This window comes from Cryptotermes secundus, unplaced genomic scaffold (assembly GCF_002891405.2).
Source record: "Cryptotermes secundus unplaced genomic scaffold, Csec_1.0 scaffold462, whole genome shotgun sequence".
NCBI classification, from domain to species: Eukaryota; Metazoa; Arthropoda; class Insecta; order Blattodea; family Kalotermitidae; genus Cryptotermes; species Cryptotermes secundus.
Window position 1 is genome coordinate 690,501 of NW_019724744.1, and position 9,182 is coordinate 699,682.

Sequence of the window (9,182 nt, forward strand, 5' to 3'; positions counted from 1 at the left end):
TGGGACGTGGGGGAAGCAGAGTTCGATTCTCAGGAAGGTCAAGCAATTGTTGTCTTCTCCACAGCATCCAGACCGGCTCTGGGGTTCGCCCGGCAGCTTATGCTGCAGGTACGGGACCTCTGTCCCGGGGTAAAGCTCATCACTCTCCTCTATCTAGTGCAGAGCTTAAGAATGCGTGTAATTGTACCTCCACTCCCCCGTTCTCATGGCCTTGTGCCTAATTAAGCACCGGGACAAACTTAAATTTTGCCATAATAATTCATTTATTGGCGTGACTGTTAACAGCAGTGGTCTATTACAGGCAAACATAAACAGCAGCAGCTGTTGCTGACTGTAAAGCAACAGTTGAGAAGATAACTAAATACACTCGCACTAGAATCATAAAGTCCTAGGTCTCTCTAATGTGCCAGGGGCGAAACACGCAATTTATACGTTAGATTTGAGGTTCTCACAGAAGTTACCATGAAGACTACTATCTTCTGGGATGTGACGCCGTGTAGTCTGATTGAAGTTCATCGACGTTTTGGAGGAATGAACTGCCTACATATTCAGGATCAAAAAACAAGTATTGAGACAGTACATACTTGTACCTCCAAAACGTCGATGAATTTCTATGGCACTAGACGACGTCACATGTGGCTTGTGAACATCTGCCGTTTCTAGATCCCTCTCGCAAAGGGTCTGGAAGCAAGGCCCCCTACGTGCCGGACGAGTCTACTTACGGCATGAGAGCCCGCCTGGTGCAGCAAGAGGTACACTTCCGGTCTGTCATGAAGCTACACTCTCATTTGATACCAGATCTGATTCAGATATAAATAATGACCCACAAGATTATGTGGACCTCCCACCAAGTGCGCGCTAGCTGTTGTGCCGTGACTGGTTTTCTTCAGACTTTCCCGTTTCCCCCGTCCGTTTCATAATACGTACTTCCAGTCTGCGGAAATGCGATTAATATTCTAGAGGTCTCTAGTTCGATTCTAGATCATAGCTACAAAAACTGGGCAGAGGATCATTCGTGTAAAAGAACACAGCCGGGTGGCTGCATTTACTCTCCAACAGCCTAAATGGCATCTTGAAGGATTTTTCGCCAGTGTTGTGCATGCATGACAGCCTTCTTCCAATCTTCAACGCTGGATGAAACCAACCACTCACTAACATCTGATGCTACCTCCACTCGCCTATACATCTACTTGGCACCGGGCTCAATGAACCCTTTAAAGAATGGATTTCTTCTGCATAATATATAAGAATCCAGTCCTACCTCACAGGAAACATTACATCTCCACTACAAAGCCCAACCGGTTACTGCTGTTTAGGGAAACAGTCGCTGTTTATTGTGAGAGCCATAGGGAACACACAGATACACTCTGTGGGCAGAATGCAGAGTTTTAGTATGTTAAAGCGGGTGGTACATATAGTAACCACTTTGGGTTAAGAACGGGGACAACTACATCCCAGCAAAAAGGCGTTTCCAGAGAAATGGAAAGCAGTTCAGTTGTGGCTCAAACCCACAGGTTGCACGCTCACCTGTCGGGGCCACCACACACGTTGGACCACCCAGCTCGCCGAGATGCGCGTTTTGGGCCACCCGCTCACAGATGTCTCCACCCGGCGCCTATATCCAGAGCAGTGCAATGCACTCAGAGCACCATGCGCACCAGCCTGGCAGCAAAACTCATCGGTTCGAACTCCAGCTACCCGAATTATACGAGTGATTCAGTGATTCATCCGTAACTGTCTCCACTGCAGAACCTGAGCAGCTGGAAGAGTGTCGATAAGTTAGGCTAAATTCCACAATGTACGCAGTAAGCTTACAGATTTTAGGTCCCACAGAGGTGATTACGTCTGCAATACGACGCCGTATAGTCTGGTAGAAGTTTACCGACGTTTGGGCTTCCTTCTCGCTTGGCTTCCTCTCCGACTGTGAAGACGGTATTATGTTCCTCCGAAACATCGATAAACGTATACCAGACTAGACGGTGTCATATACCAGAAGTTCTATTCACAGTCATTGCTGTAAAGTAAAAAGTAAAGCTATCCCTGTAAGATGCCATGAAGGCCCATAGGAGCGTGAGATGTTGAGGCTCCCACATTATCTAAACAATCGGCTCAAAGATGGCGGTAAGGTAGTCAGCCTTATGCGCCGGCCGAGCTTTACTTCCCAGGAAAATTCCTGGTACTCATTTCTGTTAGACGCCGAGTCGACACCAGGGTCATAGTGCGGCTGGAAGGATTAAGTAAATTGAAAAAATCCAATGACTTCATTGGGACTTGAACCCGCGACCTTCCGGCTTGTAGCATAGTGCCTGAACCAACTACGCTACCGCGTGCCCCACTGTCATTGTTGTAAAAATCTTAAACTTATAACAGAGACAGTTTCTCTCTCTATGTTATTCCATTTGTTATGCACTGTTGATGACAAATATCTTTAAGTAGGCCACGGTCGTTTTTTCTCTGCCTCCTCTTGTAAGCATCATACTGTATCACAAGTATCCTCTGCAGTTGATATAATTTCGATCAACTAAAATACAAACGACATATCTATAAAAACACGGCTTCTTCTGTCTTTGTGTTATGAAGCAGTTACCGAGACAAGCGGAAGATACCAGCGGTGGAACGTACGCTGGAGTCGTATTTAAGTGTCTGTCTTTCATTCATCAGTAATCAGTCAGACGACAGGTCCACAGTCTCTTCCAAAACAGTTCCTCCACTTAATGCGATCCAGAGCTTTCTCCTTCAAATAAAAATATCCTCTTCTGTTCCCAAAGTCATCCAGCATCTTCTTACGTCTTCTTCCTCGTCTTCTGGTTCGCATACATGGTGTCTCTGTTTTTGGAAAGAGACTATCCAGGAAAAGTGATAATGTGGTAGTTTCTCCATTTGCTTTCCTGTAGACAGCAGCACCGTTTAATGCATATAGTTATGCCAGAGGTGACAATGTTCTACCACCCGACGGCTGGAGGGACCTCGCTTCTCAGTTGCTGCAGCTGGACGTGGTGACACGGCTCCATTTTCAGCCTTCATCTGCCGTTTGCTTCAAAGGAAACGAAAGCACATTCGTGCTCTATCACGAAAATTTAACATAAGTTTAAACTGCTGAAGCCCAGTGGTAAATATATGTACCATCTTCTTCCCTTTTTTAACATTCTGCCCACGAAGTGTATCTGTGTGTTCCGTATGGCTCACACAGTAAACAGCGACTGTTTCCCCAAACAGCATTAACCTGTTGGGCTCTGTAGCGGAGACGTAATGTTTCCTGTGAGGTATGGACTGAATTCTTATATATACTGCATTCTCTCCATGAAGTGTATCTGTGTGTTCCGTATGGTTCTCACAGTAAACAGCGGCTGTTTCCTGTGAGGTACGGACTGGATTTAATATTTAGGAGAAATTCGGTCTTCGGAGGGTTAATTGCATATAAGTATTTAAGAAGAAAACTGAAGAAGCAAAATTAAGCCTAAAAACTAATATGCCACATATTCGCAGTTCATCATTTTTTATATTGCAATGGGATTTTCTTGCGGATTCCGCGAAACACCATTTAGGAAACACTGATCTAGACTATATGGTGTCGAATGGAAGGAAGAGTGTTCGATGATGAAAGGGGAAGGATCTGAAAGGACGCGGTTTTAGCCTAATCAATACGTTAGCCCAACAACTGCCTGGGGGGACTGACTAATACCACGGCAAGAAAACAAATGTCATCATCTCGGCGCTAGACGAAGGTGACTCGTCAGCTTCACGCCTCGGCCACTTTATCCCCCTTGTACCAATTGTATAGGAGGCTGGGTGGGTCCCAGAGCAGGTCTGGACAGTGTGGAGTGGAGAAAAATCTGTTGCCCCTGTCTGGAATCGAACACCGTACGTTCAACCCGTGAATTCTAATTATATTTGACATTGAATTTGCCGGCATATTCATCGGTTAAACTCCGGCAAAAAAAAATAGCGGACAATCTGGACGTCCTACACGCGTTTCTGAGCGCAACTAGAGAACAATGAAACAAACACGTCCCTTCCGCGTTTGCTCTTAAGTCTCGCGGTTTTAGAGATAATCAAACAGCAGAGAGAACCAGTTACAGTTGTTCCGCTGTGCTTGCATTTACTAACGAGACCTTGCCTGGCGCGTATTCTTATCTCTTGCGCGGTCGCTGACACGCGGTAGACCTAGCCATAATGAATCATCATAATGATTTAATTGTTACGTGTCCTTAATTCTATGAAAATTCATCTAAACTTGCTGCTGCTTGGCTTACAGTTCGACCCTGAAGATGGATGTCGTACCTTCTTCCAAAGCCTTGATGAAATTCTGCCTTGCCATACTGAAGATAGTACTTATTATCTAATTAATATATATAAAGTCAGTCCGTACCTCACAGGAAACATTACGTTTCCACTACAGAGCCCAACCGATTAATGCTGTTTAGGGAAACAGTCGCCGTTTACTGTGAGAACCATACGGAACACACAGATACACTCTGTGGGCAGAATGCAGTATATATAAGAATTCAGTCCGTACCTCACAGGAAACATTACGTCTCCGCTACAAAGCCCAACCGGTTAATGCTGTTTAGGGAAACAGTTTCTGTTTACTGTGAGAGCCATACGGAACACCAGATACGCTCTGTGGGCAGAATGCAGTATATATAAGAATTCAGTCCGTACCTCACAGGAAACATTACGTCTCCGCTACAAAGCCCAACCGGTTAATGCTGTGTATGGAAACAGCCGCTGTTTACTGTGAGAGCCATACGGAACACACAGATACACTCTGTGGGCAGAATGCAGAGTTTTGGTATGTTCAGTCCGTACCTCACAGGAAACACATTACGTCTCCATTACAAAGCCCAACCGGTTAATGCTGTGTAGGGAAACAGTCGCTGTTTACTGTGAGAGCCATACGGAACACACAGATACACTCTGTGGGCAGAATGCAGAGTTTCAATGTGAAGCAGGCAGTACATATAGTGACCACTCTATTCTAAAGGTTAAAAATGTTCAAGTTAGAAAATATATGCATTGCCTAAATATCCTGGGGTGTTATATTCCTCTTTCTTTTATTATCTCTAGAATCGTAAACCATGGAAGAAGTGTATTATGACGACCATGTAGATACGATTTTAAAATCCAGTTCCTGCCTCACAGAAAACACTACATTTATATTACAAATGCTGTTTACAGAAATAATAAAGAATCACAGAGAATCCAGAAACGCATTTTGTAGCCAAAATTCAGACATGTTAATGTTAAAAAAAGAAAGCCGTTCACAGTGGCCGCGCGGTCTACGGCATGAGATGTGTTCGCCCGCTCGAACACTGGGATCGTGGGTTCGTATCCCACTCAAGACATGGACGACTGCATTTATTCTGTTTGTGTCAGGAAGCGGCCTTGCGACGGGTTGACCCCCGCCCCCGGCCAAGGAGTCCTACCGACTGTCTAAGGAGGATGCCCTATACTCCAAGTGGGAGCAACAGGAATAGAAGAGGAAGAAGAAGTATAAGGTGGTATACATAGTTACCGCCGTGATCTAGGGGTTTAAAGAGGTGAGCTAACAGCACCCTGAGGCTGGCATGGAGATCTCACATTTCCGAAGGCTGTAGGTTTCAGGGGACGGGATCTGCATGGGCGGATACGTGGCCCAGTGGAAGGCTACCGATGTTTTGTTTCCGATTTCATCAGACAGCAGATGCAGGGAAGCAGCGCGTGTAAAAGGACCTACAAAAAAGAGGCCGTTGATTAAGACATAGGGGAACAGGTAAGCAGTTCACCTTCGCCGATCACGCGACGCTGGGTTGGGGGGAGGGGAGAAGGTGCGATCCTAGCGACACTCAAACAGGTGGCGGGGTTAGAAACTTAGAAAACAATGGAATAACTGCTGGAAAAATAATATGAATCCTCAGAGTGAACAAACGCCTCTCTTCGCTCCTATTGGTTATCTCTGTGCCCCTACTTGCAAGCGTGTCTCACGGAACTCGCTGCCCGCTCGCCCCCTGTTTAGAATATCTTCGGACCTGAAGATACAGGCAATATGTTCCTCCGAAACGTAGGTGAACTACACACATTCACATCCCAGGCGATACTAGTCTTCACAGTCACCGCTATGAGAACCCAAACCCAAACCGAACATCCTTTCAACAAAGCAAAGAGGAAAGCCAAATACTGAATTCTGCAAGCAGAGAGCCTTGAACTTCAAATATTGCCTGTCCGAAACGTCTTCGAGGGTACGTCGTACCTCGAGTAGGCAACCTTACAGAAAATAAAACCCTGTGTTCAACAAGTTCTCGGTATGGTGACTTTGATTGACAGAAGTACGTAGCAACTCTCTATAAAGATACCATTAAGACGTTACGTCACAAAGAGCTGTCCTCAAGGCTGGGGCTGGGGCGATCGGTATCTTCCGAAATGTTACACAGGAACAAGACGGGTTCCATAGTAGCTTGACTATCTGAAGATCATCAGCTTCTCGAGAAGAGCTCATACATAATATCGGCTGAGAAGATGATTAATGAAGAGCAGGAAATGACGTGGAGAGGAGTAGCCACGTCCTAACATGAGGTGTTACTGCGGTATACTGCTATAAGCCTAAGTTAGGATGGCCGGTTTCCGAGTCGAGATTTGAACCGAGAACGTTAACGATGTGAGGCTCAAACAGTTCTTTGATGATGATGAAGCTGATTTTTTTTAACATCAAGCGAAGACCAAAATCATTATACGGAGATAATTTCAAACCAGCGTCGAAACGTCTATTCCCCTGTTCACGTGGTTTAAGGCGCAGATGATCATGAACGTTCTAACACACAACCCGAAAAGAAAAGAAAATATAGAACGTCCATAGAGATCAGCATACCCTTCAAGAGGACGGAACAGACAACGTATGGCCTAATCCAGGAAGAAGAAGAAGATGCTGATTCTAAACTGAGCGGCTTCCATGTTCGTATCTTTCTTTAATCATCCACATCATAAGACATAATTCCTGCCATCTGTGGGGTTATGAAATGGGATGCCTGTCTAAACCAGGCATGTCAAACTCAACTTGAACAGAGGGCCACTTCAGCCCTATAAATAATAGTCCAGGTCCGCACTTCAAAATATAAATATACATTAGATTTTGATACAAGGAAATTTAATTATATTTATTATTTAGGAATAATTTCAATATAATTACCTAAAGTCACATATCTTACAGTTTTAAAAAGCAAGAGAATGCCATTTTTGACAAGTATCAAACAACTTTTCAATATGTAAAAAAAGAGATTACACAAGAAATTATGTTAGAAATAGCAAAACATTGAATTTCCTGCAGCCTGCTAATTTATGTCTGCGTGAGACTTCTTGTCTTCTGGTCTGTTGGAAAATTGTCTTTACAAAAAATATTTCTACTAAAATTTTAATATTGATTTTAATATCAATTAGCTCTAAAAGTTGAGGGGCCGCATGTTTGACACAGCTGGTCTAAACCTATGAAGTATGTAATGTGAGAAATGAAGAAGTGTTATTTAGAGTCAGTGAGCAGAGGAATATCCTACACGAAATAAGAAAACGGAAGGCCAATTGGATTGGTCATATCTTACGCGGTAACTGCCTTCTAAAAGAAGTTATTGAAGGAAAGATAGAGGGGCGGATAGAAGTGACAAGAAGACGTAAGATGATGCTGGATGACCTTGGGGACAGAAGAGGATATTCTCATTTTAAGGAGAAAGCTCTAGATCGCATTAAGTGGAGGAACTGTTTTGGAAGAGACTGTGGACCTGTCGTCTTGACAGATCACTGATGAATGTAATGTGTTTCCTGTGAGGTACGAATTGATCTTTATATAGTATTTAGAATAGCTTCAGTTTTTAAAGGACTCTGACGAAAAACACCCGTCCTCTCGTCAGAGAGGGCGCCCCGCAGGAACAAGACTGAAACTGTCAAACAGTAATAAATATCTGGTCATAAGCCCTAGATTGGGCTCGACACCAAGACTGGCTGACTGACTGACCGTCAGTCGCAATGTGACTTTGACATTGAGTCTTGAACGGGTTGAAAGCGTAAACACGCAGGATTTGTAAATCCGGCGATATGATTTCCATGACTGAGCGAACACCGGAAGCATAACTCCGACAATGCTCAGGCACGAACGTATGCTGAGGTATAGAAACGTATGATTTACGTTCCCAGCTCCTCGCCATTAAACACGGGACAGTACAGCGTGTTGAATGGTACCCAACAGCGGAATGTAACGAATTCATATGCCAATTAGCTCGCTGTGCACGCAACCGATGTAACTCGCTATCACACCTAGTGTCGGCCGTGGTGATTTGTTTCGTAACAATACGCACTGCGTCATCGCTCGCTGATCAGTCGCAACACATGCGGACGTCATAACGATACCATGCCCAAACCCACACAATCGCGCAGAAGCATTACGGACTTCACAACCCAGTCACACAGGTAAGCTGACGTTGCCATGGGCTGGACGACGAGGAGTCCAAGTTCGAGTTCCGGTGGGGTCAAGAATTTTCCCTTCTCCACGTTGTCCAGACCGGCTCTGGGGCCCACCCAGCCTCCTATCCAATGGGTACCGGAGGTAAAGCCGCAGGGGCGTGAAGCTGACCACTCGCCTCCAAGTAGTGCCGAGGTCAAGAAAATGTGGAACTATACATCCACTCCCCAACACGCCTTCGTGGCGTATTGCTTAATTAGTTAAGTACATGGACAATTTACCTTTACACCACGCTATGAAGACGCGCGAGGGAGGGGAGGTGAGTGGTCACCTTCACCTCCCGCAAAGAGTTCCTGGCACTCACTGAACACGCGGTAGGCGGACGCCAGAAATCGAATCTCGACTCTTCTGCAGCCCGCCGCTATACTGACTGAACTATCCTGGCACAGGCTTACAGTTGCTTAGCTGGTCAATACCATCTCTGCTTATCTGGTATTTTTCTCACGAAATCCCGCGATTGGAGGCAGGTACACCCAGCCAAGACGCCCCCATCCATTTCATATCAAACGAACAGTTCCACAAAACATAGCCCTTCTTGGGAATACATTGGTCACTTAACTGGTCAAGAAATTGCTCATCCTAGGCTCATTACTGTTTTCCTGAGCCAGCTAAATCCAGTATATACCTTCCGCATACCGGTTGTTCAGAACTACATTTTAATATTATCCTTCCTTCTAGCTCAGATGTCACAGAACGATCA